The sequence below is a fragment of the Pristiophorus japonicus genome, chromosome 15 (genome assembly GCF_044704955.1).
Source record: "Pristiophorus japonicus isolate sPriJap1 chromosome 15, sPriJap1.hap1, whole genome shotgun sequence".
NCBI lineage: Eukaryota > Metazoa > Chordata > Chondrichthyes > Pristiophoridae > Pristiophorus > Pristiophorus japonicus.
In genome coordinates, this window is record NC_091991.1 from 103,657,644 (window position 1) to 103,684,802 (window position 27,159).

Consider the following 27,159-nt stretch of genomic DNA (forward strand, 5'->3'; position numbering starts at 1 on the left):
CAGCAATCCTCCATCCAAAGTCCCCAGTTCCAACATTAGCTGCAGCCCGAATGCAGAGATGGGCTTTGATTTTGTCAGCATATACATATGATATTGAATACAGACGATCAGCTGATCACAGTAATGCTGATGCAATGTCTAGATTGCTTTCCCCATCACAAGTTATACCCGATAGGGAAGAAGTGTTTTAACATAAGAACATAAGAATTAGGAACAGGAGTAGGCCATCTAGCCCCTCGAGCCTGCTCCGCCATTCAACAAGATCATGGCTGATCTGGCCGTGGACTCAGCTTCACTTACCCGCCCGCTCCCCATAACCCTTAATTCCCTTATTGGTTAAAAATCTATCTATCTGTGATTTGAATACATTCAATGAGCTCGCCTCAACTGCTTCCTTGGGCAGAGAATTCCACAGATTCACAACCCTCTGGAGAAGAAATTCCTTCTCAACTCGGTTTTAAATTGGCTCCCCCGTATTTTGAGGCTGTGCCCCCTAGTTCTAGTCTCCCCGACCAGTGGAAACAACCTCTCTGCCTCTATCTTGTCTATCCCTTTCATTATTTTAAATGTTTCTATAAGATCACCCCTCATCCTTCTGAACTCCAACGAGTAAAGACCCAGTCTACTCAATCTATCATCGTAAGGTAACCCTCTCATCTCCGGAATCAACCTAGTGAATCGTCTCTGTACCCCCTCCAAAGCTAGTATATCCTTCCTTAAGTAAGGTGACCAAAACTGCACGCAGTACTCCAGGTGCGGCCTCACCAATACCCTGTACAGTTGCAGCAGGACCTCCCTGCTTTTGTACTCCATCCCTCTCGCAATGAAGGCCAACATTCCATTCACCTTCCTGATTACCTGCTGCACCTGCAAACTAAATTTTTGGGATTCATGCACAAGGACCCCCAGGTCCCTCTGCACCGCAGCATGTTGTAATTTCTCCCCATTCAAATAATATTCCCTTTTACGTTTTTTTTTTCCAAGGTGGATGACCTCACATTTTCCGACATTGTATTCCATCTGCCAAACCTTAGCCCATTCGCTCAACCTATCTAAATCTCTTTGCAGCCTCTCTGTGTCCTCTACACAACCCGCTTTCCCAATTATTTTTCATACATTGATGAACTGCCAGTCACAGCTGAAGAGATTGGTAGAGCAACCAAACGAGACCCAGTGATATCAAAGGTGTATGAGTATATTGCAAATGGATAGCCAAACTAGGTAACAGATAAAGATACACATCCATTCTTCACTCGGAGGAATGAATTATCAGTCGATAAAGATTGTATCATGTTGGGTGCAAGAGTGGTTATACCAAATAAATTCAGGTCCAAATTATTCGGAGACCTTCATGACCAGCACCTGGGAATGTGCTTGACCAAGAGTTTTGCACGCAGTTATTTATGGTGGCCAGGTCTTGATAAAGATATAGAGTACATCGTGAGTCAGTGTACGACATGTCAATCGGTAAGCAAGCAACCACCACCAGTACAATTACAGCCATGGAAATGGCCTCCCAGGGTGTGGCAAAGGCTACATATTGATTTTGCTGAGTTCGAAGGACAACAATTGTTTATTGTGATTGAAGTGGGTTGAGGTGTTTCCAATGTGGAAAATAACAACAAGTAAAACATTGGACATTTTACGAAAATTATTTTCTTCATTTGGCCTCCCTGAAGAGATTGTTTTGGATAATGGACCACAATTTCGTTCAGAAGAATTTGCACAATTCACGAGCAAAACTGGTGTGAAACATACCAAGGTTCCACCATACCATCCTGCTTCGAATGGTGCAGCAGAGCGCACTGTACAAATTGTAAAACATGCCCTCATAAAACAAATGTTAGATCCAAATCCAAGGAAACGACAGTTGTCATTGGATCACAAATTGGCTAATTTTTTTATTACATATCGAAATACTCATCATACAACTACTGGTAGAACACCAGCAGAGTTGTTTCTCAAACGACAGCCACGAACCAGATTCTCGTTGTTAAAACCAAATTTGGCACAGTCCGTAGAAGAGACACAATTAAGACAGAAAGAGAATCATGAAAGAGGTAGAGTAAAAGAGAGGTGTGAAATTAAACCAGAAGGTGAGAGTGAAGCACCATCACCATAAATGGTTAAAGTGGTTACCAGGAAGAGTGGTGAAGATATGTGGTCCTCGCACATATTTGGTGAAGATGTTTGATAATGGACAGGTTAGGTTTGTTCATATTGATCATATTTTACCTCCAGACATGGAAGGAGTTGAAGGTGGGAATGATTCAATTATTTCTGACTCATCAGATAGTTTTGATACACCAGTAGCAAATCCTAAATCCAATGTACTGGAAACAAATCCAGGAGAGAATCAGAATGAAAGTCTGAGTCCGAGTCAGGAAAACAAAGAGCCTGAAGTTAGAGTGAGTTCAGATGAAAATCAAGGAAATTCCGTGGAGGAAAACGTTCCTCAGGATGAGCCTCGAATGAGTGTGAAATCGACACCATGTTTGGAAGGTTCTGTTCGAGAGCGAAGGTATCCTCTTCGAAACAGAAAACAAGTGGTAAAGTTAAATTTGTAAATATGGAAAAAAAAAAAGTTTATATCCTGTGTTATGTATAAACATGAAAGTTATGTATGATGTTTGTTATAATAACTTCTTCATTAAGGAGGGAGAAGTGTAATGTCTGTAAGCTTGTAATGTTTGTAGCTTCACACTGTGGATGTGGACATATTGTGTACTGCAATTGCAGAGTTAATCATTAAACAGAACTAGGCAGATTTCCGGAGGCTTCCGAGAGAGCTGCCTACCATGTTACGAGCTGTGTGTGCTGTGCCCTGTGAATATATCATAGTGTGTTTCCACCATCTCCATCCTGTTCTCTGCTCCACAATTCCCTGCCTCTTCTTGCGCTCTTTTCTCATTCCGTTCGCCAGCTGTGTGCTTCTTCCCTAACACTTGGCTGATGGGTGAAAGGGACTTGGTGTGAGTTAGGATACCGGCAGCAGAGTTTTGGATGAACTAAAGTTTATGTAGATGGGAGATCGGCCAGGAGAGCATCGAAATAGTCAAGTCTGGAGGGAGCAAAACCAAGGATGAGTATTTCTCCAGCAGATGGGCGGAGACTGATGATGTCACGCTCTTATTAGGCAAGGTTATTGAGGGTTATGGAAGCTAGGCGGGTGGATGGATTGAGATACAGATCAGCCGCGATCTAATTGAATCGCGGAATAAGATCCAGGGGCTGAATTGCCAACTCCTGTTCCTACGTTCTTCATAATTTGAAAACAATAAATTCGGCAAAGTTTCCTTTTAACATGGGCCCACCGTCACTTTATTCGTCAGTATTTGTTGAACTGATTGGTGCCCAGTTAGTGAGAGAGATTTTTTTTGCATCTCTGACTGTTTCAGACTCCAAACATACAAAGGTGGTGGTCACCAAGCCAACACCAGCAGACCAACACTTCCTCTTCCAAAGTATATCACCATGGTGACAGTATTGGGGGCAGGGAAATCGGGTCCAGGGACAGATCGGAAGAGTAGTCCCACGATAATGGAAGGCCAACTTGACATTACATGCACTGCCCATTATGCCATTAGAATGAATGAATTTGTTCTGTCGAATTGTTGCATTTTACTCTTTGTTCCCTGAGGCATCTGTCTCTCGGCTCTGAGCAAACTGCAGCATTTTAAAATGACATTTCCCTCAAGCTGCTTCTCATTTATAGTCAATCTAAGGTGGTTAAACCTAACCTCAAAAGCAGAATTTATAGTAACTTGTGAGAAACCCTGTGCCAAAGGATCACTTTTAGAAGAAGCATTGATTCATTGCATGATGCAAAATGGGTATTTCTTTTTCCACCAAGGAATTTTTTTAATGTTGAATATTTGATCCCCTGCATATTTGTAGATACAGGTCTGAACATTAAGGGCTAGATTTTCCTCCAGCCTCCAGTAATAGGTGGGGAGGGTTAACCTGTCATTGCAGCACCGATACAATCCCATCCCCTTCTTGGGGTGCGCCTCATTACTTACTCAGTGAGGTACCATCACTCCTGATACCCAGGGCAGGGTTAGTGAGGTATTGACACTCCTGATACCCAGGGCAGGGTTAGTGAGGTAATGTCACGCCTGATATCCAGGGCAGGGTTAGTGAGGTATTGTCACGCCTGATACCCAGGGCAGGGTTAGTGAGGTATTGACACTCCTGATACCCAGGGCAGGGTTAGTGAGGTATTGTCACGCCTGATACCCAGGGCAGGGTTAGTGAGGTATTGTCACGCCTGATACCCAGGGCAGGGTTAGTGAGGTATTGTCACGCCTGATACCCAGGGCAGGGTTAGTGAGGTATTGACACTCCTGATACCCAGGGCAGGGTTAGTGAGATATCGTCACTCCTGATACCCAGGGCAGGGTTAGTGAGGTATTGTCACGCCTGATACCCAGGGCAGGGTTAGTGAGATATCGTCACTCGTGATACCCAGGGCAGGGTTAGTGAGGTATTGTCACTCCTGATACCCAGGGCAGGGTTAGTGAGGTATTGTCACGCCTGATACCCAGGGCAGGGTTAGTGAGGTATTGTCACGCCTGATACCCAGGGCAGGGTTAGTGAGATATCGTCACTCCTGATACCCAGGGCAGGGTTAGTGAGATATCGTCACTCCTGATACCCAGGGCAGGGTTAGTGAGATATCGTCACTCCTGATACCCAGGGCAGGGTTAGTGAGGTATTGACACTCCTGATACCCAGGGCAGGGTTAGTGAGGTATTGTCACTCCTGATACCCAGGGCAGGGTTAGTGAGGTATTGACACTCCTGATACCCAGGGCAGGGTTAGTGAGGTATTGTCACGCCTGATACCCAGGGCAGGGTTAGTGAGATATCGTCACTCCTGATACCCAGGGCAGGGTTAGTGAGGTATTGTCACGCCTGATACCCAGGGCAGGGTTAGTGAGGTATTGACACTCCTGATACCCAGGGCAGGGTTAGTGAGGTATTGTCACGCCTGATACCCAGGGCAGGGTTAGTGAGGTATCGTCACTCCTGATACCCAGGGCAGGGTTAGTGAGGTATTGTCACGCCTGATACCCAGGGCAGGGTTAGTGAGATATCGTCACTCCTGATACCCAGGGCAGGGTTAGTGAGATATCATCACTCCTGATACCCAGGGCAGGGTTAGTGAGGTATTGTCACGCCTGATACCCAGGGCAGGGTTAGTGAGGTATTGTCACGCCTGATACCCAGGGCAGGGTTAGTGAGGTATTGTCACACCTGATACCCAGGGCAGGGTTAGTGAGGTATTGTCACGCCTGATACCCAGGGCAGGGTTAGTGAGATATCGTCACTCCTGATACCCAGGGCAGGGTTAGTGAGATATCGTCACTCCTGATACCCAGGGCAGGGTTAGTGAGGTATTGTCACGCCTGATACCCAGGGCAGGGTTAGTGAGGTATTGTCACTCCTGATACCCAGGGCAGGGTTAGTGAGGTATTGTCACTCCTGATACCCAGGGCAGGGTTAGTGAGGTATTGTCACGCCTGATACCCAGGGCAGGGTTAGTGAGGTATTGTCACGCCTGATACCCAGGGCAGGGTTAGTGAGGTATTGTCACTCCTGATACCCAGGGCAGGGTTAGTGAGCTATTGTCACGCCTGATACCCAGGGCAGGGTTAGTGAGGTATTGTCACGCCTGATACCCAGGGCAGGGTTAGTGAGGTATTGTTACGCCTGATACCCAGGGCAGGGTTAGTGAGGTATTGTCACGCCTGATACCCAGGGCAGGGTTAGTGAGATATCATCACTCCTGATACCCAGGGCAGGGTTAGTGAGATATCATCACTCCTGATACCCAGGGCAGGGTTAGTGAGGTATTGTCACGCCTGATACCCAGGGCAGGGTTAGTGAGGTATTGCCACTCCTGGAGAAAGTGCTGCAGTACAGCGGGACCTGGGGGTACTTGTGCATGAAACACAAAAGGTTAGTATGCAGGTACAGCAAGTGATCAGGAATGCAAATGGAATCTTGGCCTTTATTGCAAAGAGGATGGAGTATAAAAGCAGAGAAGTCTTACTATAACTATACAAGGTATTTATGAGGCCACGCCTGAAATACTGTGTGCAGTTTTGGTTTCCATATTTACGAAAGGATGTACTTGCTTTGGAAGCAGTTCAGAGAAGGTTCACTATGTTGATTCTGGGGATGAGGGAGTTGACTTATGAGGAAAGGTTGAGTAGGTTGGGCCTCTACTCATTGGAATTCAGAAGAATGAGAGGTGATCTTATCATAACGTATGTTATGAGGGGGGTTGACAAGGTGGATGCAGAGAGGATGTTTCCACTGATGGGGGAGGCTAGAACTAGAGGGCACAATCTTAGAATAAGGGGCCGCCCATTTAAAACTGAGATGAGGAGAAATTTCTTCTGAGGGTTGTAAATCTGTGGAATTCGCTGCCTCAGAGAGCTGTGGAAGCTGGGACATTGAATAAATTTAAGACAGAAATCAACAGTTTCTTAAACGATAACGGGATAAGGGGTTATAGGGAGTGGGCAGGGAAGTGGACCTGAGTCCATGATCGGATCAGCCATGATCTTATTAAATGGCGGAGCAGGCTCGAGGGACCATATGGCCTACTCCTGCTCCTATTTCTTATGTTCTTATGTTCTTATGTTCTTATACCCAGGGCAGGGTTGGTGGGTTATCGTTGTGTAAGATTTGGATCACAGGTCACACATGGATTACCCAAAGGGTCTTAGGAGTTGTAAGCCGTTTTATTTAAGAACTGCAGTTTTAACCATAATCAGATACTACATGCGATTGAGATAGATATCGTCAACGCACAACCCGTAACAGATGGGAGCGATCTACTGCCCGGGAACAGGACGGACGGACAGACGGTGAGGCAGAGTGGTGATCTCTGATTGGTGGATCCCTGCAGCCTGCGGCAGTGGTCACTTCTGTTGGGTCGTCCCTTGAGCTATAGGGCCGTGTTGGGCTGTAGCCAGCATCGATCCTCCCAGGGATAAGCGTAACCATGGTGTTAGGCCGTAGCCAGCACCGATCCTCCCAGGGAAGTTGTTCCCCCTCACTGCCTGTTTCTCTCTCTCAATCTTATTTCGATGGGCTGGTGGATACCCGGTGTCTGTAATTTTTACCCATCCCATGGTCCAATTACGGGGGAGAAGGTACCTCAGACAGCCCCTCCCATCTTCCTGAAGTCAGCTTTTTCCTTATCTCTGTTTTAAATGTCTTATTGTTTTCTATAGACAGTTTGCCTATGATGATGAAGTTTATCCTGCGGCTCCGTTAGCGGTTTAGGAATGTCAGCTAGGAGGCGTGTTCTTTAGTGTTCCGACCTGGTACTGGTCTGAGCCTCGGTGTAGCTTTGATCTGATGTGGCTGGAATTATTGGCCCTTTTATAACTTGCAATTTCTTTGGATTTAAAGATTTCTTTTCATTCCCTACTTTGAGAAGGAAATATCCTGATTGACTTCTCTCAATTGGCTCCTGACTCTGGCTAATTCCAAGTTATTTGCTTGTTGCGTTCTCCACTGCGGCGTTAGTTAGTCGGGAGACTCAGAAATGAAGATCCCCCCTTTCTTACAGTCCATTCCTTTGTGGGGGAAGAGCAAACTCTGACCTCTTATTCAATTCACTGTCCCTGTAAAGTCCTGTCCCCTCAGTACAGATTCACACGAGGCATGTCGTGAAGTCAAGGTCACTCTGGACCTGCACCTTTATTTCACAGCTCTGGAATGCTGTACTTGCTTGAGACCTGTCCTTATATATCTGTCTCTTGCAAATGCACCCCTGGTGGTAAGGAATGCTGGTGGTTACAGGTCATATCTTATTACAGTCATGTATAGCATGTTAGGATACAGTTATATATAATAATGTAAGATACATGACATCACCCTCCCCCAAGGTCTTATTGTCTTTATAGGTTCAATCTCTCAGGTGGTCTATGCTCTCGCGTGGAGCATCTGAGTTGTGGTTCAGTTGTTTGCCTTGGTGTCTGTTTTACTTTGGGTGTGGTTGCTGGTATCTCGCCTGGGCTGTCTGTTTCAATTGGTGTGATTGTTGTTGACTCGCCTGGGCTGTCTGTTGGGATTGCCCTTTCCTCAGGTTGTTCCCTCTGTCTGTCCACCAGGTGTGGTGCGAGTTCCACATTGTAGTCTGCCTCTGGTTCCGCAGTGTTGTTGGTAAATCTGCTTTTGACTTGGTCTACATGCCTCCGGCAGGTTTTTCCATTGTCCATTTGTACAACCAGTAGCCTGTTTCCTTCCTTTCCCGTTACTGTCCCTGCAAGCCATTTGGGACCCCTGCCATAGTTTAGTACAAACACTTTGTCCCCTATCTCATTCCATCTCTCCCTCGAATTTCTGTCATGGTACTCAGTCAGCTTACGGCGCTTTGCCTCAACGATTTCGTGCATGTCTGGGAGGATTAATGAGAGCCTTGTTTTTAAACAGTTGCGCGGGGGGGGATCCCAGTCACTGAGTGCAGACGAGATCTGTATGCCAGCAGCAGTCGCGACAGGCGACCCTGCAGCGTGGGACCTTGGATTTTAAGCATGCCTTGTTTAATGATTTGCACTGCTCTCTCCGCCTGGCCGTTGGAGGTCGGCTTGAACGGTGCCGTCTTGACGTGATTTATGCCGTGGTCAATTATAAAGTCTTGGAATTCTGCGCTGGTGAAGCATGTACCATTGTCACTGACCAATATGTCAGGGATTCTGCGCATTGCAAACATGGTTGCGAGGCTCTCCACAGTGGTGGAGGTTGTCCTCGAGTTTAAAATGGTGCATTCGATCCACTTTGAAAATGCATCTACAACTACGAGGAACATTTTGCCTATGAATGGGCCCGCATAGTCTATGTGCACCCGCGACCACGGTTTGGTAGGCCAGGGCCAGGGGCTCAGGGGAGCCTCCCTGGGGGCATTGCTGAGTTGGGCACAAATGGTGCACCTTCGGACGCAGAGCTCCAAGTCTGCGTCAATACCAGGTCACCAGACGTGGGATCTGGCTATGGCCTTCATGAGAACGATCCCCGGGTGCTCGCGGTGGAGCTCCCGGAGAAATGCCTCTCTGCCTCGCAGAGGCATGACTACTCGGCTGCCCCACATCAGGCAGTCTGCTTGTAGTGATAGCTCATGCATGCGCCTGTGAAAGGGTTTTGATTCCTCGGAGCAGGCATCGCGAGCCTCTGCCCAGTCACCAATTAGGACACATCTTTTTACTAAGGATAACGTGAGGTCGCTGGCCATCCAGGCTCTGATTTGGCGAGTCGTCATGGGCGAACCTGTGGACTCAAAGGCATTGATTGCCATGACTATCTCACAGTCCTGTTCATCAGACCCTTCAGTGGTCGAAAGGGGTAGCCTGCTGAGCGCGTCGGCACAGTTGTTTGTGCCTGGTCTGTGCCTTATGGTATAGTCGTAGGACGCCAGCATGAGTGCCCACCGTTGAATTCGCGCCGAGGCGTTGGCGTTTATTGCCTTGCTCTCAGATAGGAGGGACGTGAGGGGCTTGTGGTCGGTTTCTAATGCTAACTTGGCCCCGAAAAGGTATTGGTGCATCTTTTTGACACCGTACACGCACGCGAGCGCCTCCTTCTCCACCATTCCGTACCCACGCTCTGCCCGCGAAAGTGACCTGGAGGCATAAGCTATGGGTTGTAATTTGCCCGCACTATTGACATGTTGCAAAACGCACCCGACCCCATACGCTGACGCATCGCATGTGAGAACTAGCTTTTTACCTGGGTCAAAGAAAGTCAAAACACTGTTGGAACACAGAAGGTTGCGTGCCTTATTGAAGGCACGTTCCTGGGCGTCCCCCCAAAACCAATCGTACCCCTTCCTGAGTAGCACATGGAGAGGCTCCAGCAGCGTGCTTAAGTTCTGCATAAAGTTCCCAAAGTAATTGAGTAGCCCGAGAAAGGCACGCAGTTCTGAGACATTCCGGGGCCTGGGTGCCAGGCAAATTGCTTCTGTTTTGGACTCTGTTGGGCGGATTCCATCAGCGGCAATCCTTCTGCCCAAATATTCAACCTCGGTTGCGAGAAACAGGCACTTGGATTTCTTGACTCGTAGGCCTAACCGATCCAACCGCTTTAGTACTTCCTCCAAATTACGGAGATGGGAGTCGGTGTCCCTGCCCGTGATAAGTATGTCGTCTTGAAATACAACCTTCCCCGGGATGGACTTGAGCAGACTCTCCATGTTGCGCTGGAATATGGCAGCTGCCGACCTGATGCCGAATGGGCATCGATTGTACACAAAAAGGCCTCGATGTGTGTTGATGGTGGTGAGTAGCTTAGACTCTTCGGTCAGTTCTTGTGTCATATACGCAGATGTGAGGTCAAGTTTCGAGAAAAGTTTTCCTCCAGATAACGTGGCAAATAGGTCCTCCGCTCTGGGCAGCGGGTACTGGTCCTGTAGGGAGACTCTGTTTATGGTAGATTTGTAGTCCCCACAGATTCGTACGGATCCATCAGGCTTCATGACTGGGATGATGGGACTTGCCCAGTCGCTAAATTCCGCAGGTGATATAATGCCTTCCCGCAGAAGCCTGTCTAGTTCGTGTTCAATCTTTTCCCTCATCACATAGAGTACAGCTCTGGCCTTGTGATGGACTGGTCTAGCATCCTGTGTGATGTAGATTTTGACTTTGGCCCCTTTGAAAGTGCCCACACCTGGCTGAAAGAGATGTTCAAATCGCTTTATAACTGTTGAGCAGGAGGTCCGTCCCTCTAATGACATGGCATGGACATCATCCCATTTCCAGTTTAGTTTTGCCAGCCAGCTTCTCCCCAGCAGTGCTGGGGGGTCTCCGGGGACAATCCACAGGGGAAGTCGGTTCACTGTCCCTTTGTGTGTGACAGAGAGCATGGCGCTGCTGAGGACTGGTACGATTTCTTTGGTACAGGTCCTTAGTTTGGTGTCGATCCTTGTGAGTTTTGGTCTGTCTCTTTTATGCGGCCACAGTTGTTCTATTTGTTGAGCGCCCATGAAAGATTGACTCGCTCCTGTATCCAGCTCCATGTTAACAGATATCCCGTTGAGTAGGACCCTCATCATTATAGGAGGCGTCCTGTTGTAGGAGCAGTGGCCATTGATCGTGTTGACCTGCTGTACATCGGTGTTCCGGGTACTGTCCCCACCATCTTCTGGTCCACTTTCCGATTCGTATACCAGCCGAGCTGCTGTTTTTTTGCACATGCGGGCCAAATGCCCTGTATATTCACAATTTCTGCAAACAGCCTGCTGAAAGCGACATCCCCTTGACGAGTGCCCACCCCCACACCTCCAGCACAGACCCGTTCCATTGTTCAAAGTGTTCCCAAAGAATGAGCTGCGTCTGGCTGATCTCTCTTGAGCTTCTCTCAGTTTGTAGTTGATTGCTTGCATTGTGGGTTGATGAGGTGTGAACGGCCGTTCCTGTGGCCCTTGATGGCTTCTGCCTGCTGTCGAGAGCCTGTTCTCCCAGTTTTGTCAGTGTGTGGGGGTAGCAGCTTGTTTAGTGCTGTGAACTTCTTGTTCCGATATTTCGTTAGTTGTCGTACCTGCATTGTAAATCAACCTCGTTTCTTCTTCCCCTACCAAGAATGTCTGTGCAACCAATGCTGCTGCCTCTAAGGTCAGGTTCTTGGTCTCTATGAGCTTTTGGAATATGCCTGTGTGGCCTATTCCTTCAATGAAAAAGTCTCTCAGCATTTCTCTCCTCAGTTCATCGGAGGACTCACATAAACTAGCCAACCTCCGAAGTTCCGCCACGAAGTCGGATATACTCTGGCCCACACTGCGTCTGTAGTTGTAGAACCTGTGTCTGGCCATGTGTAGGCTACTCGCTGGCTTCAGGTGGTCTCTTACCAGTGTACTCAATTCTTCAAACGACTTGCTTGCTGGTTTCTCGGGTGCCAACAGATTCTTCATTAAAGCGTATGTTTTCGAGCCACAGCTGGTCAAGAGATGGGCTCTTCTCTTGTCTGCTTTGTCGTCTCCTAACCAGTCATTGGTTACAAAGCTTTTCTGGAGCCTTTCTATAAAGTCCTCCCAATTGTCTCCCGCATTGTACTTTTCATCTGATCCGTTGTTCGCCATTCTGTGGATTCTGTAATCCCGTAACTCGTCGCCACTTGTAAAATCCTGTCCCCTCAGTACAGATTCACACGAGGCATGTAGTGAAGTCAAGGTCACTCTGGACCTGCACCTTTATTTCACAGCTCTGGAATGCTGCACTTGCCTGAGACCTGTCCTTATATACCTCTCTCTTGCAAGTGCACCCCTGGTGGTAAGGTATGCTGGTGGTTACAGGTCATATCTTATTACAGTCATGTATAGCATGTTATGATACAGTTATATATAATAATGTAAGATACATGACAGTCCCGGTGCTCCAATTCTGCCCCGCCTGGGGCATCCTCTGTTCTTCCCTCTTTCCTGGTCTTACACCGCCTGGGGTCTCCTCTACGTTCTTCGGATCTTCTCGTTCGTTGTGTTCAATTATTTATTTTTTTGGTGCTGGTTTTGCACAGATATGAGTACACACATGGCCTATGTATTAAAGTCATGCTACACGGGGTACATACATCAAATACACTTGCATTACAAGTTGGAGAACTACCAGAGCATGTGAAACAATACAAATGTAAGAGTATGCTGATATATTAAGCCCAAATCCCACAGGGTGAGTCGCCCCCTATGCTGTCAATTTCAATGTCTATTCTTGAGTTGTCTTGCTCCAAAACATAACAATACTTCTGGGAGAAGTTCAGTCACATTAGCAGCTCACTGAAGCCCTCGACAACAGGGGAGATGTGGTGTGAAACAGAAACTGGGGCTGGTAATGGGACCGGTCCTGTCAGACCCATAAAGCATGGTAGTTAGGGGGGAAGGATCAGGTGAGCGGAAATTTTAAAAGTCAAAGAGAAAGGAGAAGGCAATAGAGTAGAGTAGCGATAGGGTAAATGATAACCAGAGTGTGACAGGAAGGGACAGAGCGTATACACATCAGCGTGCATCAGAAAGTGGGGTCAGAGAAAGGAAAAATGGTAAAATGACAAAAGTAAAAGCTCTTTATCTGAATGCACGCAACATTCATAACAAGATAGATGAGTTGACGGCACAAATAGAAATAAATGGGTATGATCTGGTAGCCATTACAGAGACGAGGTTGCAAGGTGACCAGGACTGGGAGCTGAATATTCAGGGATATTTGACAATTCGGAAGGACATACAGAAAGGAAAAGGAGGTGGGGTAGCTCTGTTAATAAAGGATGAGATCAGTGCGTTAGTGAGAAACGATATTGGCTCACAAGATCAAGATATCGAATCAGTTTGGGTGGAGATAACAAATAAGAAGGGAAAGAAGTCACCGGTGGGAGTAGTCTATAGGCCAGAGTATAGGACAGAGCATAAATCAACAAATAATGGAGGCTTGTAGGAAAGGTATGGCAAGAATCATGGGCAATTTTAATCTTCATATTGATTGGACAAATCAAATTGACCAAGGTAGCTTTGAGGAAGTGTATGTGGGATGGTTTCTTAGAACAATACGTTGTGGAACCAACCAGGGAACAGACTATCTTAGATCTGGTAATGTGTAATGAGACAGGATTAATGAATGATCTCATAGTAAAGAATCCTCTCGGGAAGAGTGATCATAGAATGTTAGAATTCCTCATTCAGTTTGAGGGTGAGAAACTTGGGTCTGAACTAGTGTCTTAAACCTAAATAAAGGCAATTACAAAGGTATTAAGGCAGAGTTGGCTAAAGTGGTCTGGGAAAATAGATTAAAGTGTACAACGGTAGATAAGCAGTGACAGACATTTAAGGAGATATTTCATAATTCTCAACAAAGATATATTCCAGTGAGAAAGAAAGACTCTATGAGAAGGATGAACCATCCATGGCTAACTAAGAAAGTTAAGGATGGTATCACATTGAAAGAAAAGGCATACAATAAATCTAAACAAAGGAAACTACGAAAGTATGATGAATGAATTGGCTATGATAGATTCATAAAAGGCATGATGGTGGATAGGCAATGACTAATATTTAAGGAACGAACGCATGAATTGCAGCAGTTATACATTCCCTTCTGGCGTAAAAACACAAAAGGAAAAGTGGTCCAACCATGGCTAACAAAAGGAATTAAGGATAGTATTAGATCCAAAGAGGAGTTGTACAACGTTGCCATAAAAAGTACCAAGCCCGAGGATTGGGAGCAGTTTAGAATTCAGCAAAAAAGAACCAAGAGATTGATTAAGAAGGGAAAAATAGAGTATGAGAGTAAACTTGCAAGGAACATAAAAATTGACTGCAAAAGTTTCTACAAGTATGTAAAAAGAAAAAGATTAGTGAAGACAAATGTAAGTCCTTTATAGGCAGAAACGGGTGAATTTGTAATGGAGAACAAAGAAATGGCAGAATAATTAAATAAATACTTTGGTTCGATCTTCACAGAAGAGGACACAAATAACATCTCAGAAATGTTAGGGAACCAAGGGTCGAGTGAGCAAGAGGAATTAAAGGAAATGATTATTAGTAAGAAAATAGTGCTGGAGAAACTAATGGGACTGAAGGCCGATAAATCCCCAGGGCCTGATGATCTGCATCCCAGAGTATACTAAAAGAGGTAGCCATGGAAATAGTAGATGCATTGGTTGTCATCATCCAAAATGCTATGGATTATGGAACAATTCCTGCAGATTGGGCGGTGGCAAATGTAACCCCACTATTTAAAAAAGGAGGGAGAGAGAAAACAGGGAACTACAGACCGATTAGCCTGACATCAGTAGTAGGGAGAATGCTGGAGTCTATTATAAAGGATGTGACAACGGGACACTTAGATAATATCAACGGGATTAAACAAAGTCAACATGTTGGTCCCTTAGAAGATGAGAAGGGGGATTTAATAATGGGAAATGTGGAAATGGCTGAGACCTTAAACAATTATTTTGCTTCGGTCTTCCCAGTGGAAGACACAAAAACCATGCCAAAAATTGCTGGTCACGGGAATGTGGGGAGGACATCACTATCACTATCACTAGGGGGGTAGTGCTGGATAGGCTAATGGGACTCAAGGTAGACAAGTCCCCTGGTCCTGATGAAATGCATCCCAGGATATTAAAAGAGATGGCGGAAGTTATAGCAGATGCATTCGTTATAATCTACCAAAATTCTCTGGACTCTGGGGAGGTACCAGCGGATTGGAAAGCAGCTAATGTAACGCCTTTGTTTAAAAAAGGGGGCAGACAAAAGGCAGGTAACTATAGGCCGGTTAGTTTAACATCTGTAGTGGGGAAAATGCTTGAAACTATCATTAAGGAAGAAATAGCGGGACATCTACATAGGAATAGTGCAATCAAGCAGATGCAACATGGATTCATGAAGGGGAAATCATGTTTAACTAATTTACTGGAATTCTTTGAGGATATAACGAACATGGTGGATAGAGGTGTACCGATGGATGTGGTGTATTTAGATTTCCAAAAGGCATTCGATAAGGTGCCACACAAAAGGTTACTTCAGAAGATAGAGGTACGCGGAGTCAGAGGAAATGTATTAGCATGGATAGAGAATTGGCTGGCTAACAGAAAGCAGAGAGTCGGGATAAATGGGTCCTTTTCGGGTTGGAAATCGGTGGTTAGTGGTGTGCCACAGGGATCGGTGCTGGGAGCACAACTGTTTACAATATACATAGATGACCTGGAAGAGGAGACAGAGTGTAGTGTAACAAAATTTGCAGATGACACTAAGATTAGTGGAAAAGCGGGTTGTGTGGAGGACGCAGAGAGGCTGCAAAGAGATTTAGATAGGTTAAGCGAATGGGCTAAGGTTTGGCAGATGGAATACAATGTCGGAAAGTGTGAGATCATCCACCTTGGGGAAAAAAACAGTAAAAGGGAATATTATTTGAATGAGGAGAAATTACAACATGCTGAGATGCAGAGGGACCTGGGGGTCCTTGTGCATGAATCCCAAAAAGTTAGTTTGCAGGTGCAGCAGGTAATCAGGAAGGCGAATGGAATGTTGGCCTTCATTGCGAGAGGGATGGAGTACAAAAGCAGGGAGGTCCTGCTGCAACTGTATAGGGTATTGGTAAGTCCGCACCTGGAGTACTGCGTGCAGTTTTGGTCACCTTACTTAAGGAAGGATATATTGGCTTTGGAGATGATTCACTAGGCTGATTCCGGAGATGGGGGGGGTTACCTTATGATGATAGATTGAGTAGACTGGGTCTTTACTCGTTGGAGTTCAGAAGGATGAGGGGTGATCTTATAGAAACATTTAAAATCATGAAAGGGATAGACAAGATAGAGGCAGAGAGGTTGTTTCCACTGGTAGGGGAGGCTAGAACTAGGGGGCACAGCCTCAAAATACGGGGGAACCAATTTAAAACTGAGTTGAGAAGGAATTCCTTCTCCCAGAGGGTTGTGAATCTGTGGAATTCTCTTCCCAAGGAAGCAGTTGAGGCTAGCTCATTGAATGTATTCAAGTCACAGATAGATAGATTTTTAACCAATAAGGGAATTAAGGGTTAATGGGAGAGGGTGGGTAAGTGGAGCTGAGTCCACGGCCAGATCAGCCATGATCTTATTGAATTGCGGAGCAGGCTCGAGGGGCTAGATGGCCTACTCCTGTTCCTAATTCTTATGTTCTTATGTTCTTATGGATTTATGAAAGGAAAATCACGTTTGACAAAACTACTGAAGTTTTTTGAGGATGTAACTGATAGAATAGATAAGGGAGAACCAGTGGATATAGTTTATTTGGATTTTCAGAAGGCCTTTGATAAAGTCCCACATAAGAGGCTAGTGTGCAAAATTAAATCACATAGGATTGGGGGTAATATATTGGCATGGATTGAAAATTGGTTAACTGACAGGAAACAGAGAGTAGGAATAAACGGGTCTTTTCGGGGTGGTGGGCATTGACTAGTGGGGTACTACAGGGATCAGTGCTTGGGCCCCAGCTATTCACAATATATATAAATGATTTGGATGAGGGAACCAAATGTAATATTTCCAAGACGACTCAAAACTAGGTGGGATTATAACGTGGATAAATGTGAAGTTATCCACGTTGGTAGGAAAAACATAAGGACAAAGTAAACGGTGATAGCTTGGGAAGTGTCCATGACCTGGGTGTCCTTGTACACCAGTCATTGAAAGCAAACATACAGGTGCAGCAAGCAGTTAGAAAGGCAAATGGTATGTTGGCCTTTATTGCAAGAGGATTTGAGTACAGGAGCAAGGATGTGTTACTACAGTTATACAGGGCCTTGGTGAGACCACACCTGGAGTATTGTGTGCAGTTTTGGTCTCCTTACCTAAGAAAGGATATACTTGCCATAGAGGGAGTGCAGTGAAGGTTCACCAGACTGATTCCTGGGATGGCAGGACTGTTGTATGAGGAGAGATTGGGTCGACTAGGCCTGTATTCACCAGAGTTTAGAAGAATGAGAGTGGATCTCATTGAAAAGTATAACATTTTGACTGGGTTGGACAGACTGGATGCAGGGAGGATGTTTCACCTGGCTGGGAAGTCTAGAACAAGGGGTCACAGTCTCAGGATACAGGGTAGGAAATTTAGGACCGAGGTGAGGAGAAATGATTTCACTCAGCAGGTGGTGAACCTGTGGAATTCTCTACCACAGGAGGCTGTGGAAGCCAAGTTATATATTTAAGAGGGAAATAGATAGATTTCTAGAAACAAAAGACATCAAGGGGAAAAGCGGGAATATGGTGTTAAGATAGAGGATCAGTCATGATCTATTGAATGGCGGTGCAGACTCGAAGGGCCGAATGGCCTACTACTGCTCTTATTTTCTATGTTCTATGATTAGTGGTAGGCTAGAAGATTGGGAAAACGTTAGAAACCAGCCAAGGATGACTAAAAAAATAATAAAGAGGGAGAAAATAGATTATGAGAGTAAACTAGCAAAAAATATAAAACATGCAAGAGCTTCTACAAGTATATACAAAGGAAGAGACTAGCTAAAGTAAATGTTGGTCCTTCAGATGATAAGACTGGGGAATTAACAATGGGAAACAAGGAACTGGCAGAGACTTTGAACAAATATTTTGTATCTGTCTTAAAGGTAGAAGACACTTAAAGCATCCCAATAATAGTAGAAAATCATTATCATTAGAGAAAAATTTCAAGGCAAACTAATGGGACTAGAGGTGGACTAGTCCCCTGGACCTGATGGCCTGATCCTAGGGTCTTAAAAGAAGTGGCTGCAGAGATAGTGGATGCATTGATTGTAATCTTCCAAAATTATCTAGATTCAGGAGAGGCTCCAGCAGATTACTGCAAATGTAACGCCCCTATTCAAGAAAGGAAGGAGTCAGAAAGCAGGAAACTATAGACCAATTAGCCTAACATCTGTCATCTGTGATTGGGAAAATGCTGGAGTCCATTATTAGGAAAGTAGTAACAGGACATTTAGAAAATCATAATACAATCAAGCAGATTCAGCATGGTTTAATGAAAGGGAAATCATGTTTGACAAATTTATTAGAGTTCTTTGAGGATGTGACGAGCAGCGTGGATAAAGGGGAACCAGTAGATGTGGTGTATTTGGATTTCCAGAAGGCATTCGATAAGATGCCACATAAAAGGTTATTGCACAGGGTAAGAGCTCATGGGGTTGCGGGTAATATATTCGCATGGATAAAGGATTGGCTAACTAACAGAAAACAGAGAGTCGGGATAAATGGATCTTTTTTCAGATTGGCAAACTGTAACTAGTGGGGTGCCACAGGGATCAGTGCTGGGGCCTCAACTATTTACAATCTGTAAAGTCCTTACACAATACCACAAATCCACACGAGGCACATTCTATGGACAAGGTCACTCTGTGACCTGCATCTTTATTCACAGGACCAAGAAGTGATGACCCTCAATGGGACCTCCCTTTATATACCTGGATGACCAGGTAAGGAATATCTCCCACAAGTTCACCCCCTGTGGTCAATGTGTGCATTTCTCAAGTATATACAGTATTGCAGTGTTGTTACATGAAAGTTACATATATGACATCACCTCCCCCCCCCGCAACATCTTGTTGGGATCACAGGTTAAGTCTTTTGGGTGGTCTGCGCTCCCTCGTGGAGCGCCGCAGTTGGGGCTCTGGTTGTTGAGCCTTGGACTGCGTGTCTGTCTCCTGTGGTGATTCCGGCCTGTCCAGGCTGACCGTAGGGACTGTGCATGCTGCTGAATGTTCTTGTTGCTCGTTCACTGGCGGTGGTGTGAATACCATCTCATGATCTTCCTCAGGTTCCTCAGAGTCCATGCTGAACCTTTTTTTTACTTGGTCCAGATGCTTGCAGCATATCTGCCCATTGTTAAGTTTAACCACGATGACCCTATTTCCCTCTTTGTCTATTACAGTACCTTCAAGCCATTTGGGCCCCAAAGCGTGATTGAGAACAATTACGGGCTCATCGATTTCTAAACATCTCCCCCTTGAATTACTGTCATGGTACTCATTTTGGGACTGGTGCTTGCCTTCAACAATGTCGGATAAGACAGGATGAATGAGGGACAGCTGAGTTTTGAGTGCACGTTTCATAAGGAGCTCCATGAGCAGGACCCCCGTGAGCGAGTGCAGTCAGGACCTATAGGCCAGCAGAAGGCGCAATAGGCAGCATTGAAGGGAGGGACCTTGAATCCTGAGCATGCCTTGTTTTATGATTTGGACCGCACGTTCTGCCTGGCCATTGGAGGCCAGCTTGAACGGTGCTGTCCTGACATGGTTGATGCCATTACCCGACGTGGACTCCCGGAATTCATAGCTAGTGAAACATGGGCCATTATCGCTAACAAGGATGTCCAGAAAACCGTGGGTCGCAAAGACCGCAAGTAGACTCTCCACAGTGGTGGATGTCGTGCACGAATTCAAAATGATGCACTCGATCCATTTCAAGTATGCATCAACCACGATGAGAGACATTTTCCCCATGAACGGACCCGCATAGTCTACGTGACTGCGTGATCATGGCGTGGTGGGCCAGGGCCACGGGCTGAGCGGGGCCTCTCTGGGGGCATTTCCCAGTTGGGCACACGTCGTGCACCTGCGAACCCCCCAAAACCAATCGCAACCCTTACGCAGGAGCACGTGTAGCGGCTCCAACAATGTGCTCAAGTTTGGCAGAAAGTTCCCGAAATAGTTCAAGAGTCCCAGAAATGAACGCAACTCCGATGTGTTGCAGAGTCTGGGCGCTCGTCGAATCGCCTCTGTTTGGATTCGGTGGGCCGAATCCCGTCTGCAGCAACCCTCCTGCCCAGAAACTCGACTTCGGGAGCCAAAAACACACACTTAGGTTTCTTGAGTCGCAAGCCTACCCGGTCCAGTCGGCGTAACACCTCTTCCAGGTTGTGGAGGTGTTCCTCGGTGTCTCGACCGTGATGAGAATATCGTCCTGGAATACGATCGCTCCAGGAATGGATTTGAGCAGGCTTTCCATGTTTCTTTGAAAGATCGCGGCCGCTGATCGAATGCCAAATGGGCACCTGTTGTAAACAAACAGTCCCTTGTGCGTAGTGATGGTGGTCAGTAGTTTGGATTCGTCGGCAAGTTCTTGGGTCATGTAGGCTGAAGTGAGATCCAACTTGGTGAATAGCTTGCCGCCTGCCAGCGTGACAAAAAGATCCTCTGCTCTCGGAAGCGGGTATTGGTCTTGTAGGGACACCCGGTTGATCGTGGCCTTGTAGTCGCCACAGATCCTGACCGAGCCATCCACTTTTAGGACGGGAACAATGGGGCTCGCCCAGTTGCTGAATTCAACGGGCGAGATGATGCCTTCTCTCAGCAAATGGTCCAATTCGCTTTCAATTTTCTCTCGCATCACATACGGCACAGCTCTGACTTTGCGGTGCACTGGTCTGGCGTCCGGGGTGATGCGTATCACTACTTTGGTACCTTTGAACGTCCTGATGCCAGATTGGAATAGTGACTCAAATTGCTGAAGGACCTGTGAGCACGAACTTCGCTCCACAGATGACACTGCGTGCACATCCCACCATTTCCAGTTCATCTCAGCTAACCAGCTCCTCCCCAACAGTGCGGGACCATTGCTCAGGACAATCCAGAGCAGCAGTCGGTTCACTGATCCATTGTGTGTGACAGCTAACATTGCACTGCCTAGCACTGGAATGATTTCTTTGGTATACGTCCGTAATTGAGTCTCAATGCGTTCTAGTTTGGGTCTGCTGGCTTTGAGTGGCCTTAGCTTTTCGAATTGTTGAACGCTCATGAGTGACTGGCTGGCCCCCGTGTCCAGCTCCATGTGTACAGGGATGCTGTTTAATAGGACCTTCATCATCATAGGTGGCGTTTTGGTATATGAGCTGTGAATGTTTGCCACATGAACCCGCTGAACTTCAGCGTCCATTGCTTTGTTCCAAGCATCATCCTGCCTTGCAGACCCCTCTTCTGGTCCATCCGCCTCATAAATTAGCCTGGTCGCAGGCTTCCTGCACATTCTGGCTAAATGGCCAGTGGGGTTACAATTTCTGCAGACAAATTGTTGAAACCTTCAAGTCCTGGCAGAGTGTTTGCCCCCACACCTCCAGCATGAGCTGAGATTCCCATTGTTGTGAACAAAAGAGCTGTTACCAGGCATTCCTCACTGATTGTCCCTTTGACTGCTCTTGAGCACCCTGTTAGTGGGTGTCAATGGCCCCATCCGGGGCCGCATTGTCCACTGGGGGGGCGTAAATGTCCGTTCAGCCTGCCATTGCCTGTGTTGAAAACCTGTTCTGGGGTCTATTGCTGCCTGGGGTGTGTCGAACTGCCCTTGCCTGTCTGCTGGGCTCTGAGTTGCGTTTATGATATTGACCCCCTGATCCATCGTTGGAGTCAGGGTTGCACGCATATATTATCTTGGTTTCCTCCTCCCCCGCCATAAAAGTCTGAGCCATCAACGCCGCCGCTTCCAAGGTCAAGTCCTTGATCTCAATTAGCTTTCTGAAAATCGCAGCATGACCGATACCCTCAATAAAGAAATCCCTTAGCATCTCCCCCCTGCAGGCGTCTGTGAACTTAGAGGCTGGCCAAGCGCCGGAGGTCCTCAACGAAGTCCGGTATGCTCTGTCCTTCCCGACATCGGTGGGTATAGAATCTGTGTCGGGCCATGTGTATGCTGCTCGCTGGTTTGAGGTGCTCACTGATTAGTTTGCTGAGCTCTTCAAAGGTTTTGTCAGCCGGCTTCTCAGGTGCTAGCAGGTCTTTCATGAGCGCGTCAGTCTTAGATCCACAGCTGGTCAGCAGATGGGCCCTTCGTTTGTCGGCCAGTGTGGCATCTCCCAGCCAGTCCTTCGTGACAAAGCTCTGCTGAAGCCTCTCAATGAAATCGTCCCAGTCCTCACCAACACAGTACCGTTCCTCTGTGCAACCGGTGGCCATTCTCGTGGGTCATTGATTCCCGTTTCTCGTCGCCAATGTAAAGTCCTTACACAATACCACAAATCCACACGAGGCACATTCTATGGACGAGGCCACTCTGTGACCTGAACCTTTATTCACAGGACCAAGAAGTGATGACCCTGCGTGGGACCTCCCTTTACATACCTGGATGACCAGGTGAGGAGTGTCTCCCACAAGTTCACCCCTTGTGGTCAATGTGTGCATTTCTCAAGTATATACAGTATTGCAGTGTTGTTACATGAAGGTTACATACATGACACAATCCATATTAATGACTTGGATGAAGGGACCGAGTGTAACGTAGCTAAATTTGCTGATGATACAAAGATGGGTGGGAAAGCAAATTGTGAGGAGGACACAAAAAAATCTGCAAAGGGATATAGACAGGCTAAGTGAGTGGGGAAAAATTTGGCAGATGGAATATAGGGCCCAAGTTTCCCCCCCACCCCCACCACCCCATAAAAACAGCGCATGCGCTGACTTTCTAGACTAAAAAAGACACCGAAAAGTTACCTTCCAATTATCCCGGCTCCTCAGGACGTCGCCCACCTCAGCGTGGTGCACCACAAGGAATGGGGGGGTGGAATCAGGTCCCGGCGCTGAAAACAGTGCCGGGACCTCTGCACATGCACACTAGAGTCTGCGCGCATGCGCAGTAACTCCTGGCAGCCTGGATTTCTGCAATGCTCTGCAGGCTGTGTGGGAGGGGCCTGAAGCAGGCCGCCCCTAGCCCTGGCTGAGTGGGCTCCCTCATTGTCAGCCCGCTGCATTCCCTAAGGTAGGACTTCTATTTTTTATTTGTTATTTATTGATTGCTTATTACTTTGGTCTTGGTGCTTTAGGTGCAGGGTTCCTTCTATTTTTTATTTGTTAATTAATTGCTTATTACTTTTTGTGCTTTGTAAGTCTTGGTGCTAGGTGCAGGTCCTCTCAGCTCCCTTGTATTTTTTATTTGTTATTGAAAGCTTATTTTTGTGCTCTGTTTAGTGCTTGGGCTTTAAATGTACTTATGCTTATTTAATGTTGTTGTGAAGGTGTTTAGCGCTTCGCAAGGTCCTCTCACTTCCCTTCTCCCTGCCATCTCAGGCTACCTGCGCCGATTCTTCGCTCACCGCAAGGTTTCTCTGTGTCATGTATCTCACATTACTGTATATAACTGTATCTTACCATGCTATACATGACTGTAACAATAAGCATACCTTACCACCAGGGGTGCACTTGCAGGAGACACTCCATACCTGTCCCACTGAGGTATATAAAGGAAGGTCTCAGGCAAGTGCAGCACTGGAGAGCTGGAATTAAAGGTGCAGGTCCTGAGTGACCTTGACTTCAGCATGTGCCTCGTGTAATTCAGTACATTAGAGTCAGGACTTAACAGTGACGACGAGTTATGGGATTACAGGATCCACAGAATGGCTACCAACAGCTCAGATGAGAAATACAATGCTGGAGACAATTGGGATGACTTTATAGAAAGGCTCCAGCAAAGCTTTGTGACCAAAGACTGGCTGGGCAATGATAAGGCAGACAAGAGAAGAGCCCATCTCTTGACCAGCTGTGGCTCAAAAACATACGCTTGAATGAAAGACCTGCTGGCACCCGAGAAACCAGCAAGCAAGTCATTTGAGGAGTTGAGCACACTGGTGAGAGACCACCTGAAGCCAGCGAGCAGCCTACACATGGCCAGACACAGGTTCTACAACTACAGTCACTGTGTGGGCCAGAGCATACCCGACTTTGTGGTGGAACTTCGGAGGCTGGCTAGTTCATGTGAGTTCCCCGATGAACTAAGGAGAGAAGTACTGAGAGACTTTTTTATTGAAGGAATAGGCCATGCAGGTGTATTCCGAAAGCTTATAGAGACTAAGAACTTGACTCTAGAGGCAGCAGCACTGGTTGCACAGACATTCTTGGCAGGCGAAGAAGAAACGAGGCTGATCTATACTTCGGGTACGACAACCAACAAGGCATCGGAACAAGGGGTTCACATTGTGAAACAAACCGCTAACCCCACACACAGACAAAGGCAGGAGAGCAGGCCTTCAACAGCAGACAGTGGCGCCAGAAGCCATCAAAATCAAGGGCCACATGAACGGCCGATCACACCTCATCAACCCAAAATGCGAGCAACGAACAACAGATTGAGAGAAGTTCAAGGGAGATCAGCCAGACGCAGCTCATCCTTCGGAAACAATGGAAACGGTCTGTGTTGGAGATGTGGGGGAAGGCACTCAACCAGGGTGTGTTGATTTCAGCATGCCGTTTGCAGAAACTGCAACGACATCTGGCTCGCATGTGCAGAAAAACAACAGCTCGGCTGGTATATGAATTGGAAGGGTCGGAAAGCGGACCAGAAGATGGTTGGAACAGTGCACGGGACGCCGAGGTACAGCGGGTTAACACGATCAATGTCCACTGTTCTTACACCAAGACGCCTCCAATTATGATGAGGGTTCTACTCAATGGGATACCCGTCAACATGGAACTGGACATGGGGGCCAGTCAATCCCTCATGAGCGTTCAACAATTTGAACAACTGTGGCCGCACAAAAGCAACAGACCAAAACTCACAAGGATCGACACCAAACGAAGGACCTATACTAAAGTGCCTTATGTGATGAGGGAAAAGATTGAAATCGAACTGGACCGGCTTCTGCGGGAAGGCATAATTTCTCCCGTGGAATTCAGCGACTGGACAAGCCCCATTGTCCCCGTCATGAAGCCTGATCGATCCGTGCGAATCTGTGGGGATTACAAGTCTACCATAAATAGAGTCTCCCTACAGGACCAATACCCGCTGCCCAGAGCGGAGGACCTATTTGCCACGTTGGCTGGAGGAAAACTTTTCTCGAAACTTGACCTCACATCTGCGTATATGACACAAGAACTGACCGAAGAGTCTAAGCTACTCACCACCATCAACACACATCGAGGCCTTTTTGTGTACAATCGATGCCCATTCGGCATCAGGTCGTCAGCTGCTATATTCCAGCGCAACATGGAGAGTCTGCTCAAGTCCATCCGGGGTAGGTTGTGTTTCAAGATGACATACTCATCACAGGCAGGGACACCGACTCTCATCTCCGCAATCTTGAGGAAGTACTAAGTCAATTGGATCAGGTAGGCCTAAGAGTTAAGAAATCCAAGTGCCTGTTTCTCGCGCCTGAGGTTGAATTTTTGGGCAGAAGGATTGCCGCTGATGGAATTCGCCCAACCGAATCCAAAACCGAAGCGATTCGCCTGGCACCCAGGCCCCGGAATGTCTCGGAACTGCGCGCCTTTCTCGGGCTACTCAATTACTTTGGGAACTTTATGCAGAACTTGAGCACGCTGCTGGAGCCTCTCCACGTGCTACTCAGAAAGGGGTGCGATTGGTTTTGGGGGAACACCCAAGAACGCGCCTTCAATAAGGCACGCAACCTTCTATGTTCCAAGAGTGTTTTAGCCTTTTTTGACCCAGGTAAAAAGTTAGTCCTTACATGTGATGCGTCAGCATATGGGGTCAGGTGCATTTTACAGCATGTCAATGATGTGGGTAAATTGCAGCCCGTTGCTTATGCCTCCAGGTCACTTTCGCCGGCGGAGCGCGGGTACGGTATGGTTGAGAAGGAGGCGCTCGCGTGCATGTACGGTGTCATAAAGATGCACCAATACCTTTTCGGGGCCAAGTTCACGTTAGAAACCGACCACAAACCCCTCACGTCCCTACTATCCGAGAGCAAGGCAATAAACGCCAACGCCTCGGCGCGCATTCAGCGGTGGGCACTCATGCTGGCGGCTTACGACTACACGATAAGGCACAGACCAGGCACAGACAACTGTGCCAACGCGCTTAGCAGGCTACCCCTGGCGACCACAGAAGAGCCCGACGAACAGGACTGTGAGATGGTCATGGCAATCAATGCCTTTGAATCCACAGGTTCGCCCATGACGGCTCGTCAAATCAGAGCCTGGATGACCAGCGACCCCACGTTATCTCTAGTTAAAAGATGCGTTTTAACCGGTGACTGGGCAGAGGCTCACGTGCCTGCCCCGAGGAGGTCAAACCCTTCCATAGGTGCATGTATGAACTCTCACTACAGGCAAACTGCCTGATATGGGGCAGCCGAGTAGTTATGTCCTTACGAGGCAGGGAGGCGTTTGTCAGGGAGCTCCATCGCGAGCACCCGGGGATCATTCTTATGAAGCCCATAGCCAGATCTCATGTCTGGTGGCCTGGCATTGACGCGGACTTGGAGCTCTGCGTCAATCGATGCACCATTTGTGCCCAACTCAGTAATGTCCCCAGGGAGGCCCCCCTAAGCCCCTGGCCCTGGCCCACCAAACCGTGGTCACGGGTGCATGTAGACTATGCGGGCCCATTCATGGGCAAAATGTTCCTCGTAGTCGTTGATGCATTTTCAAAATGGATCAAGTGCACAAATTTAAACTCGAGCACCACCTCCACCACTGTGGAGAGCCTTAGAACCATGTTTGCAACGCACGGCATTCCTGACATATTGGTCAGTGATAATGGTCCGTGCTTCACCAGCACAGAATTTCATGGTTTTATAGTTGACTACGGTATAAATCACGTTAAGACGGCATCTTTCAAGCCGGCCTCCAACGGCCAGGCGGAGCGAGCAGTGCAGATCATTAAACAAGGCATGCTCAGAATCCAAGGTCCCACGCTGCAGAGCCGCCTGTCGCGACTGCTGCTGGCATACAGATCTCGTCCGCATTCGTTGACTGGG